The sequence below is a fragment of the Chiloscyllium plagiosum genome, unplaced genomic scaffold (assembly GCF_037043375.1).
Source record: "Chiloscyllium plagiosum isolate Xiang-an unplaced genomic scaffold, Cpla_swu_hap1 HiC_scaffold_1, whole genome shotgun sequence".
Classification (NCBI taxonomy): Eukaryota; Metazoa; Chordata; class Chondrichthyes; order Orectolobiformes; family Hemiscylliidae; genus Chiloscyllium; species Chiloscyllium plagiosum.
This window is the reverse complement of record NW_028270139.1, coordinates 63,511,057-63,524,077: the sequence shown is the minus strand read 5'-3', so window position 1 is coordinate 63,524,077 and position 13,021 is coordinate 63,511,057. Positions and strand designations below refer to the sequence as shown.

The 13,021-nt window shown below is 37.7% G+C and overlaps 1 protein-coding gene across 4 annotated transcripts in view; it reads left to right on the top strand.

Moving 5' to 3' along the window:
• The window catches only part of LOC122551387 (RELT-like protein 1), a 78,379-nt gene extending 74,522 nt beyond the window's left edge, over positions 1–3,857 (top strand). For 3 of the 4 annotated variants that reach the window (XM_043693229.2, XM_087987158.1, XM_087987152.1), the window contains exon 8: positions 506–3,857. The gene's annotated coding sequence lies outside the window, so the exon portion shown is untranslated. The remainder of the gene's footprint in view (positions 1–505) is intronic. The other variant, XM_087987154.1, reaches the window with a different exon arrangement.
• Positions 3,858–13,021: the final 9,164 nt, after the last annotated feature.

The window sequence follows — 13,021 nt, the reverse complement described above, 5'->3', positions numbered from 1 at the left end:
CCCTCCACACACTAACCTCTGGCTCCATTCCTAGAGGTCCATCGCTGTGGCATCGTCCTGCCAAATGCCCCCACTGCCTGCTGGTCAGGTAGTCAGTGTGAGTTTTGGATAGAAGTTTGGATCATTTTATTCAAATACGGTTTGGTATTAGAACTAGAAAGTCTTCCACATCCCTGATCTTGCAGTGTTCATTATCCAATAAAAGGCTTTCATGTACACCCTGCTATCCCCAGCCAGTTAGCTTTCTTAAAACCAGATGGAAGCTTTGGGTCTGACTCCTGTTCAAAGGAAATGAAAAGGGACTAAAAATTGTAATATTGAAGCAAGATGGTGACTGATTCTAAATATTTTATATTGTTGTTCTTCTAGTTTGACATTTAATGAAAATGTTTTCAAATGGAATGAGCATTTCAGTGTTGAGCAATATTCTGTTTAATTGCCCGTTATAATGAAACTGAATGTCTTCCCTGTTGTCTTGTATAACAATGAATCTTTTGTGCTTTAGCAGGGGAGAAATAAAACACCTCCGTCAAGAACAGATTGAGGAGTGATGGATATTTCTGAATGAAAACCAAAGTATGAAATTGACATTTGCATCGATGAGTGTATGATGGATTTTTTCAAATGTCTTTTGTTATATTTTTACAATGTATTTATAAATGGGAATTCAAAGATAAACTAGCAATGACCAAATCATATTAATTAAATTTTCTTCTTTGAACTTTGAATCAATATATTGGGACAGATGGTCAACATAATTGGTTTTAAAAAAAATTCTGCATTCACTGCTGTCTCCCTCTTGTCATCTCTAACTTCGTGCCTCATAGTTGCATTCCTTTTCCCTGTAAATTTCTAATAATGTTCTAATTCCTCGCCTGATTTTCAAAAATAAGAAATAATCTAATTAAAACTCATTCAACTTAACAGGATTTTAATGATGTGAATGCCCTTAATTACACCCACTGGAAATGGGCAGCTCATCTCAGAAAATATCTGCTGATCAGAGATCTTTAGGGACCTTTTTTGGTGTTCTTCATTAGTGTGTACATACTACATTTGTGGAATTGGTATGGTATAAGTTGGCAATAAGAAGGGTTTTAATCTTTGTAATGCTATGACTGTAGGTATATGAATGGTAGAATTCTAGATAATGTCTTAACCTTTGTCCCCAAATATATTCAGCTGATACAATGTACACAATTGGATAGATGCTATTAGTTTTGTTTCCTTTGCAACAGGAAAGTATGCAGTCATACTATTTTAAGGCAGTTTCTTTTGATATTCGGGAGGGGAAAGTATGACCTGAGTGTGAAAGAATTTGTGGTTTTTAGAAGGAAATCTTTTCTTGTTACTTAATGTTCACATCATGGCATTAAATGGTTTGAGAACAAAGATACCGAAGTAATTGGACAGGTTTTATGATAAAAATGCTTAACCTAGAAATGAATTTGTTACTTAAGCTAAATTTTAAAAATAATTTCAAGATGTAATTTTTGTATCCCAAAGGCCCTGGATTTGATTCCTACTGTGTGATAAATTCTGACAGCTCTTGAGATGCTACAATTGGCTATTGTGTGATAGAACAAAAAAATCCTGGAAAGATTCTCTCTCTCGTCCAGGAGAGAAATGTTCCTGCATGGAGATTAAGTAAAGCCATTATGGTTAGTTGTATTGCCCACCATTTTCCAAGAACCTGCTGACTTACTCAGTGGGGTTTCCTGATTGGGAAAAGTCACTTAAAGTGAGGTGCTGAATGGCATCCTCCTCCCACAAGTTATTCTAAATTTGCACTCCTGAGATGAGAAGATTGCAGGAGAAGGGTGTAACCAAGCATAAATAGACATGCTCCATTGTGTCCAGTTGCTTTACTAAGATGTAAATTCTGCAAGTATGCATTGATGTTTGAAATGAATGCAACATGGTGATTTGGCCTAATCATTACAGAAAATAGCTAATTTAACTAATGTGGATTGCAGAAGCTTCATTTCTTTGCGATTTTTCTGTGCAGTGATATCTTTCATACCTGTTCAAACAATGCATATGTATCCCGATCAAAAATTGAGACAGAGGTATCTGTCTATATTTGAGTTGTAATTTTCCACGAGAGTGGTGTCTTTAGTTATAAATGCAGTATGTTTTTTGTGGTTGATTTTGTACCTCTAATGCCAAATATGGTTGGTCTCGAAGCTTCCCTGTGAGAGGAAAGTTAATTCATTTTTATTTGCAAATTTACATGACTACAAAAATGGGAATCAACCTGCATAGATGAATGCAGTGATACTTATTTCAGGACCAAACTGGCATGATAGTTTAGGAATTGTATACAAGTGCTAATTGATGCAGTATTTGTAAACACACTTTTGTAAAGGAAAATGACATAGTTGCGTTTGAAAAAAATACTATTGTAAAATATAATTATAAATATAACTTTTCAAGCCAGCTTAATGGATATTGGCATTCTCCATTGTGTCTTATAAATTAGAAGACTGGAAGTTTGCTTTGTGTGCATGAGCAAGGTTACTGTCATTCATTTATTATCCAGCAGTCCTTGTTGGAAAGTGTACTTAACTGGACGAGAAATGAAAGCATCATCAAGATGAGCTAGAATATACTGCTGCATGGTGAATAACCTTATTGCAGTAATAGTCTGTGTTCACATGAAGAATGTGCTCTATGCTTTTTCCTTCTAAGAAACCTTTTTAACACTATAATAATAAATGTTTAGTGAGCATTGACCAGACAGTAAATAGTTACCAAGATTTGTTTTGTAATGTTTACATTGTAATTATGTGCAATAATGCTTCTTTAACAAATGAGACACATCTACGTATATACTTGTGATGAAAACTGTCTTATTCCAATATTATGATAATTAATTTTCTTGCAGGTGTATTTGTTCTTTGAATAAGCATCAGGGAAAATGGAACCACTGAGGCTTCAAGTTGTGTGAATATTTAGTTATGGGTTCTGCTGACCTTTACTCCCATGTTGAAGAGCTGCCGACAAAATTTTGTTTAAAGGGGTAATTAAGCTGACTGAGGAAACCTTTTTGTGTTGATCCTAGGCATAGTAACACTACAGATGTTCTATCAGCTCCTCGTCTAGAAATCCTAATTCAAAACCTATATACTTGGGAGTAGTCCATTGTGAGTGCAATCAATTATTAGTTAAAACAAATGTGGTGTTCTGCAGCAAATGAAGTTGCCTTATAGGAAATGTTGCAACCGCTTATTCTGAGTAATGTGAAGCATTTAATACTTAAGGCAGCTTTATAATTAGGTGGTGCACTTTAAAAAGCAATAGCCGTAAATGGCATCTATTCTAGAAATGTTACTTTGTGCAGTATTCATATTTTAAACTCTAAGTCTTTGAAATAATGTCAAGTTTTCAGTCGTAATTTCCTTCATGTGAATATGTATACATTTTGGGATTTTATCATTTTATAGATGTATGTTATCTGTATATCTTTCTCCTTTATAAATGCTACACCTTTGGAAGGATTTTTTTTATTGAACCGCTTGTTTGTGTAGACATCTTCAGATTGCAACATATGTTTTGAATAACACTCAAATTGAGGAAAATGTTTAATTCAAATCTGGAAATTTAATCCATAGTACCTGTATTTGAGTTTCAACAAACAACTACTATTGCTTCCATTTATATAATGCTGCAAATTTACATTTCAAACATTTAAAAAGAAATGTGAGTTAAGCAGATCAACATTTAAATAAAATATCTTTCGATATGCAGTTACTGTTGCCTACTTGGATATTGTCTTTCAAACTGGCACATTAATCATTCACTATTTACAATTGTTATCAGATTTGTAACATTTTGAATAAAATCTTGAAATATGATCAATTTTGTAAAACTTTGCTTTCAGTGGAGTTCTGCTATGCCTCTGACATGATGTTTAAGACTAGGGTAATTTAACAGTAGTATGTATATAAAAATGTGTGTGTGTGTGTGTGTCCTATGTATATGGCAAATATGAGTTAAAAGACAAACTGTGGTTAGAAAACTGTAGAGGATGTCAAATAACAAATGTGGTCAAGACAGCCCCCATGAATTACCCAATGACTCTTGTAATGTTGGTGGGGGGAGGGGATTGTTTTCAAAGAGTAAAACCCTTTTACTTAAAACCAAATTCTTCATTTATGATAACAGGGTTCTCTGTCGTGCTTAATATAATGAGGTATGAATAACACATCTTTATGAATGAAGTAGAATTTATGCAAAATTTTATGTATATGTGATAAGCAGTGAGGATAATAGTTTTCTTACTTCTAAATTGGCATCCAATGTAAAAAATTTTTATCCCAACTAAATTTTAATTCTGAATCTAAAGCAAATGCATAGCACTTCACAAATCATGCTTTCATTCTCAAAGTATGAAACTCAACTACTTCCTTTCTTATTACCTCATTAATTCTCATGAGGATTGCTTGAATAACACAAAAATGTTCTTAGAATTTCCAATTCTATGCAAGACATTTTTTTGCTCCATGATTTCATTTTTTATGATGTTATAAATTCTGGACAGGTTCCTGCTGATTGATGGATGACAATGTAACCTCACTACTTGAGAAAACAAGGAAAAATGGAGGATTACAGATCTTTGGCTTGATAGAAAGGAGATTGTTAGAATCTGTTATAAAAGATATGATAACTGAACATTTAGAAAATAATGGTGAAATTAGACAGAGTTGCTGCATATTTATGAAAAGAAAATTGTGTTTGTAAAACCTGTTGGAGCTTTTTGAGGATGTTTCTTCCATACCAATGACCACTAGCATCTACAAGGAAAGGACAGCAAGTACATGCAGGTACGGCAAGCAAATAGGAAGGGAAATGGTATATTGGCCTTCCTTCCAAGGAGGTGAGAGTATAGGAGTAAAAGTGTCTTGCAGTTGGACAAAGCCATAGTGAGACAACAACTGCAATATAATAAGTGCTTTGGTCTCATTTAAGGAAGATATAGTTCACTAGATTAATTCATGGGATGGCAGAGAAATGACAAATGATCCTTCTCACTTAGTCTTAACAATAAATCAATCAACTGTATTTTAGTCACGTGAGATACAGTGAAAAGTTGTTTTGTGTGCTATACAATTAGATCAAATCATAGTGCTGACACAACTTGACCAACCAACGCTTTTTAAACAACATAACCAGAGCACAGGGGGTTTACCAACTTTTAAATAACAGACAGAGATTTGGAAATGCAAAGACATCGAAGGAATTACTTCTCAAAGGACAGGAGCAGCAACATGTGTTTAAGTTTTCCTTTCACATGTCACACTGAATTTTAAATCTTTGTACCTTCCAATTTAATCTTAGCTTCAAGTTTTATTTTGTCTTTTGCCTTCTCTGTATATACAATAAATAGCTACAGCTGCAGAACTGATCAGTTTAAATGTGCAATTGACTTTTAGCTCTTTATTCTGCTCCGAATCAATGTCAAAATGCCCTCCAATAGATCTCTAACCTCAAGTAAGAACAGAGTGGGCTGGAGAAACTCAGCAGGGTTGAGCAGCACTATCGATAGAAAATACTGTTAATGTTTCATGTCCAGTGCCCCTTTGTCAGAATTGGGTTCTTATCTTGGAGTCATGAAAGCATATACTTAAAGTCATCAAAATTACATGTTCTGACCAGTTTTCCATGGGCAGTTTAAAAACACATGTTATCTCTGCACTATCATAACACCTCGCTGATCTACTTACTGTAGGTTTCTGTGCATTAATGTTTCGGGCCACAGCACCAACTGTCATTGCAATGCTGTTACAAAGACAAATAATGTGCAGGGACAGGCTCCACTCCCAGCCTGGACCAGCTTGCATCTCAGGTCTGCTCAGTGGCTCACTCAACTTACACTTGAGTTGCTCACAGCATCTTGCCTTTCCCTTGCCTTTGCCTATCCTACGTTTTAACGCAGGCACTAAAACAGGCTGCTTGTTAGTAGTCATCAGTCCACACAGTGGATATATTGCTGCATGTCACTCTGCTGTATCTATAGTACACCTGCACCACATGCCAGCAGAGTATGTGGAAAACACACTGCATGTGCTTCAACCAAATGACCACATCCCAAAGTTGGAATGGAGTAGTGCTGAATCACATCTGGACAGACCGCATCTGATATCAGCCCAGTGATTTGGACACCGCTATTTATAGAAACTTCCTCTTGACTTCAGGAAGGAAGGAGGAGGGCACAACCCTGTCTACAGCATTGGTGCGGAGGTAGAGAAGGTCGAGAGTGTCAAGTTCCTAGAAGTGACAATAACTGGCAATCTGTCCTGGACTTTACACGTACATGCAACTGTTAAGAAGGCACAGCAATGTCTCCTCTTCTTCAGCTTGCTTAGGAATTCGGCAACCCCATAAGGACCCTCACCAACCTTTACAGATCCACCATAGCAACACACTATCTGTGAGCATAATGGCCTGGTACGGCAACTGCCCTATCCAGGACTGTAAGAAACTACAAAAGGTTGTGTGCAAAGCATTGACCATCACGAAAGCCAACCTCCCATCCATGGACTTCAATTGCACTACTTATTGTCACAGAAAGGCTGCCAACATCATCAAAGGCCCCTCCAACCCCGGCATTGTTCTCTTTTTACTTCAGTCAGGCAGAAGATACAGAAACTTGATCGCATGCACCAACAGGTTCAAGAACAGCTTCTTCCCTACCATTATTAGACTGATGAATGGACCTCTCTAATTTCAGATAATGTTGATCTTGCTTTGTGCACCTACTGTGCAGCCGTAATCTTGTATGCCTCACTCTTTCTACGTGCCCTATGATTTGTATGTCCTTATTTGCTACAATCTGCCTCTGCTACTCCAAAAACACAGCTTTTCACTGAGGTACATGTGACTGCAACGAATTAAATCAAATCCAAACCCAAATGTTGAAAAATAAGGACATGAATAAGCCATTTGGCCCTTTGAGCCTGCTGTGCCATTCAATATGTTCATGATCTTTAAAAAGATTTGATTGTGAGAAGTGAGCATTGCTGGTTGGACAACATTTATTGCCCAACCATATTTGCGCTTAAGGTGATGCTAAGTTGCCTTCTTGAACCCCTGCAATTCATGTGCCGTAGGTCAACCCACAATCATCTGATCATCCAACTCAATACCATGTTCTCACTTTTTCCTTTATAACATGTGATCCCTTTAGTCCCAAGAGTTATATCTAACTCCTCCTTGAAATCATTCAATGCTTTGGTATCAACCACTTTATGTGCCTGAAATTTCCACAGGCTCACCCTTCTCTTGGTGCAGAGATTTATCCTCTTTACTACTCAGCTGTTTTGGTGGTCAGGATGAGGACCCTCATAAGCGTGAGGAGCTGAATGTTAGGTGTCCCACCACCACGTTTTGGTCTATTCTGGAATATTCTGTCCTGTACTGAGAAAAAGGGAGGGATTGAGTAAGAGCAAAATGGGTGGTGCAGCTGTCAGTACTGGTGTAGTTGGGAGTGAGGTGTTGAGCTGGCTGGATTGAGTGGGTGTGTCAACAACACAGAGCACACGCAGGGCGAGTGGTATTGGGGTTCAGGGTTTGTGAGAACAAGAAACAAAACTGTTGGAGGCAATAGTGAGAGTGGTACCTTGGTGGGTGCAGTAACTGAGATAGAGTGAATGTGAGGAAGAGAAGATGGTGGCCAAGTGGAGAAGGAGATTGGTCTCTGTCCTGCACAGCTGGGCATTCCTCCATATGGCTGAAACTGCACTGACCTGGGCAGCACCACCAGCTGGTCAAGCATGATTCAATGTTGTGCCTCATCAGCCAGTCCTGGTAGAAAAAGATATCCCTCCTCTGCACCACGCCATCCAACATGAACTCCAGTCTTTGTCCACAAACCGGGCACAAAGTTTCCCTTCTCTGCCAAGTCTGCCGTGAACTGTACAGGACAGCACTGGATTGACAGTGCTTGTCTGACGGAAAACAGCCTTTTAAAGATGGCGCCAATGCTAGGGATGATAGTCTATTGTAGGATATCCCAGTGGTGGTAAGTGGTAGAATTGGGCTAACATTGGATGAAAGGGGTGAGGCTTATTGAGACCTGTTTTGGATCATTGTGCAAGAAAGCTCACTCGGCCTTGCATAGAGAAACCTCTCATTATCTGAGTCATCACTGGTTATTTTGAGTTATGGCATGGAGGTCAAGATTTCAATAAATGTATAACTTTTGTAGATCATGTCAAGGCATCTGGATGAGTATTTGAATAGGAGGGTTTGGAGGGATATGGGCCAGGTGCTGGCAAGTGGGACTAGATTGGGTTGGGATAGACTGGTCGGCATGGATGGGTTGGACCAAAGAGTCTGTTTCCATGCTGTACATCTCTATGACTCTATGTCAGCAAAGAACTCACAAACTTAAGAAAAATAAGATACCAATGAAATGATGAGATAATGGAAGAGTAAGATCTAGTCCTTTGGGAAATGTTTGTTTCAATGGTTTAAGTAACTCATAAGATTTAAACATATCTTTATAGATTAAATGTGCAAAGATGAAGTAAAAGTTAGTTGAACAATGAAGAAACTTAGATTCTGTTTTAACCCAGCATGGATCCAAACAAATAAAAACAAAATATTTTTTTAAGGAATAAATGAATAAGCCAAGTTAAGGCCTGGAATCAGATAGATTATTTGATTCTTGAAAGAAGTAAATGCTGTTCTTGTTGTAGTGGACATTAAAGTTTATTCAACATGTATGAATGCTATCCGTAAATAACTCCTGGGATGTGTTAATTGTCAGAAGAAAGAAAAAGTGAGTGTAGGAGATGACTTCAAGAAAAACACATGGTAAAAATTGGGATTGGATGTTATGTGTACAATCTGGTATCCATCTAAGTTTAGTTAGAGTCAGAAAAGTGGACGTTACGTCAATAATTTGATCATTTTCTCTTGATAATATTTGAGGATTCTTTTAAGGAGAAGTGTATTGCAATTGATCTGCTGAATATCATCCCGAGTGTTAGGACCATGAAGGGGACTCTAAAGTAAACAAACAATTTGTCCAAAAGAAATACAACCGTATGTAGATACTTTGATCTTAGAATAAGATAAAGTCCAGAAAGAGTAAATTGATATTGGGATCCCAATTTGAGTGTACAGTTATAATTGAACAAAATATATCATAACTGTGTCACAAAAACATGTAGTGACCAGCATGTGAAAATGCCCAAGTGAAAATGACATGACATGGTCAGTTTGTTAGAACATTTTTGATTATCAAGAGATTGACATATACAGAAAAACAGGTTTATAATAATTGGAGTAAAACTTAATAGAAGAGTAGAGAGAAAAAAAAACAAAACTAAATGAGTTTGTATTAGAAAATAGTAAGGAGCATACAAAATGGATACTAGCATGGGAGGAATTGGAGAACTGGGAGGAGAACTTTGGGTTTGAAGTCAGATCAGACTAAAATAGAAAAGGGGATGAAAAGCAATTTTTGGACGAAGTTTACTTGGACTCTACTTGAATATTTGAAACTTATAATTGGCTGCATATGGTGAATTAATAAGATGTCACTCGAATATGTGGAATCAATGCTCAGACATTTTTCAACCTTATGGTGCCAACTTATGAGCAATTTTTGATTATTAATAATATTGAAGATCAAATAAGTGATAAATTATATTACATTCTATTTAATAGTGGTTAGTTGTTAAACAGTTATTTATAGGGAAGAAACTAAATGAGGCTGAAAGTATAAGGTTTTTTGCTGCTTTATGTTCAAGTTATGTCAATTTAGATTGACAAATATGAAAGATGTTGATGTGGATGCAACGTTTAATCAAAAACATAGCTATGTTTTAAAATAGTTTGGTTTTGCAATTAATTATGTAACAGGCCTATGAGATAGATAAATATATATGTGTGTACAAATTTATACCTATATTATGTTGAAAATAAGTTTTGTAGTAAGTCATGTAGATTTTTTGATCTTTTTGGATGTATCAGTTTTGATGGTTAGGAATGACGGTTAATCAATAGGAGGTAACATTACATATTACAAGCAGGTGGATAAATTGTTCATTGGTGCCATGTTATTTTGGCATAGATGCATGGAATTGTTAAAATAAGAGACAAGCTGTTCAAAAAAGGATAATCTTAAAAAAAATATTCATCATATGAAAGAATAAATCAGACGACTAGTAAATGATTTCACTGAGATAATGATGATGATGATGACTTTTAAAGAAACCGTCCAGGAATTGAGCATATATTGTTTAACCAATCCAAGATTGACAATGAGGAATATGAATTAGTAAGCCAATTAGAGTTCAGGGAGCAGTGGTTAGCAAGAGCTAATAAACCAGGTTCTTAGTCTAATGTAGAAGAAGATTGAAGACAGAAGGAGAGCTTCAACCAACTGAACAGAATTAGAGACTTGGACCCATTCAAGCAGTATCACAAACAGGTATTCTGAAGTGATTGACTGTAAAACCATGGCTTTTATTAAGAATGTTTGAAATACTTGTTATGATAAACTTAATAAGTTCTGTAAAATTTGTGAAAGCCTATTTCTAACTGGAATGGATCTTGTTAACTAATTTGGAGCTGGTAAACTTTTCGATTGGCTCTCTCAAAGTCGATCGATAACTGTTTTACATTTAATGATAGGGTGCACCCCAAAGTCTTGCATTATGTTTTTGACAAGACCTAATTGTTAATAGATTTATCTTGGTGTGGACATTACAATCACCCATTTGTTCCATTCCCTCCTCAATGAGAAATTCAGTTGAGATTTGTGTTGAAAATAGAAGAACTACTAAAGATTGCAGTTTGTTTTATGTATCTTATTTGAATTGGAAATAGTGATTTTAGCCTATTGTTAAATAAATGTTTTCTGATATTTAAAACTATTTTGTTTGTTTAATTATCGAATTGTAATAGGCATTCCATTGCTTCTGAAAGCAAAAAGAAATGCATCTGGATTTTCAGTTATTCTGTTTCACTATCCCAGTGTGGATGTAAGTTGTGCAATGGAATCCTGTCCATAGCAGACTCTGAAGGAATTGCCCAGAAAATTGAAGATTCCGCTGTGCAACTTCTCTACTCCTGAAACCCTCTGCAAGTATCCATTTAAATCAAAGAATGTGGATCGCTTTCTGATGAAATTACGTAAATAATTAAGCAGAAAATATTTAAACTTTGGACAAACTATTCAACTGACTCCATATGTACCTCTCACCTTCAACTACATCTCCCCCAGGGCTTGCCCTCTTCTCCCCCGCCCCCCCCCCCCCTTCCCCTAACTCCAAGACCAGAAACCCACTTGCATCATTGCCTGCTCCAAACCAGCCACTTCCTTCCCCACTCCCCCCTTCTCCTCTTCTGAAGCTAACACCTCTTCATTCCTCAGGCCTGACCCCATTTCCCTCTGCAGCCCCAATTCCTCAAATTCCCATCTCATTTCAGATCTGGTCTGCCTTGAACCATCCCACCCACCCCAAGTACCTGGGCGCTCCATTCATCAGCTCTGGACCTGATCTGCTGCTGTCCCCTTGCCACTGCCCCAGGATTCCCCCTCCCCCCAAACTCCTGGCAGACCCAGCCCCCACAGGTCCTGACACCTCCTTCTGTCCTCTGCTAAATCCAATTTTTCCTACCCTCCCTGAACCACTAGAAACATTACATTACTTACCTGATAGGATATCGGTGGGTAGACTATCCTGTTTACGTTCTATTCACATGGCACCCTATTTTCATGATAACTTACTTACACAGCCAAGGTTGCAAGAGGGACACAAGCAGTTTACAGAGAGATAATGATATGTTAAGTAAGTGGGGAAAAAGTTTGCAAATAGAGTATAATGTGGGAAAATGTGAAATTCATTTTGGAACGGAGAACAAAAGGGCTATTATTTAAATGGAGAAAAACTGCAGAATCTGCAACACAAAGGGACTCGGGGGTACTTGTACATGATACATAGAAAACAGGTGTCACAGGTCCAGCAGGTAATCAGGAAGGCTAATGGAATGTTGGCCCTATTTCAAGGGGTAGAGAGTTGGGAAGTCTTACTGTAACTGTACAAGGTGCTGGTGAGACAGCATCTGGAATACTATAAGCAGTTTTTGGCTGTGAGAAATGAAGTTCACTGTTCAATAATTTCAGTCAGAGTCAAATTCTGAAGCAGCAGTTTTATTAAAGCGTCCTTGCAAGAGCGGGTGTCCAACAAGTAGGCACACCGATCAGAAGGTTACATTACAACTTATACAGTTCAGTTGAGTCTCTCAGCACTCCCCTTTTATCCTGTTGATTGCTTTTTCTGTTGTGCATAGCTTATCGCAAGCTCTAGCTTCACACTGCCTCTGTTTACATCTCCCATTCCTCTAAGCCTGTCACCCGCCCCCCCCCAACTCATTTATTTTATGCCCTTTTTGGTTACCTTGTTCATACTAACTCCCTATGTGCATGACAATTGCAACTGTCATGTCAATACATGTGTTTCTACCCGTCGACCACCTCCCTTTTTGGTTAGTTATTTCTTGGTATACACCCTCATGATTCCGCCTTGCGATTTCTGCAGAAGCAAGATGCAGCCACTTGTAGCTGTTTGTGCAAGCATATCTAGCTTAACATACACACCCCTCATGATTCAGCCTTGTGATTTTTGCAGAAACAACAACATTTGCAAGCGCCTCTCACAATTCCCCCTTTTTAAAAAATAATTGTTTTCTGCATTTCCCACATATGTCACCCCCACATTTGCAAGCATCATCCCTGAGGCTTCATTCATCTTGGCCTCAAGGTCACTCATCCCCTCATTGTTCAAGAGGTAGAATTCCTCTGCCTGATTACCTTTTAGGGACATCTGTTTTGCCAAGGCTGTCTCAATCAGCCATTGGGTTAGGCCCCATACACAAGGTATGGTACAACAGCCAATTGCTACTAGTACCCCTGCCACCACTATTAGGGAGGTGAGGATGGAGACTACCACTCCCTTCCATTTCCCAAACCATGATTCCAGCCATCCCATGAGTGTTGTGACTA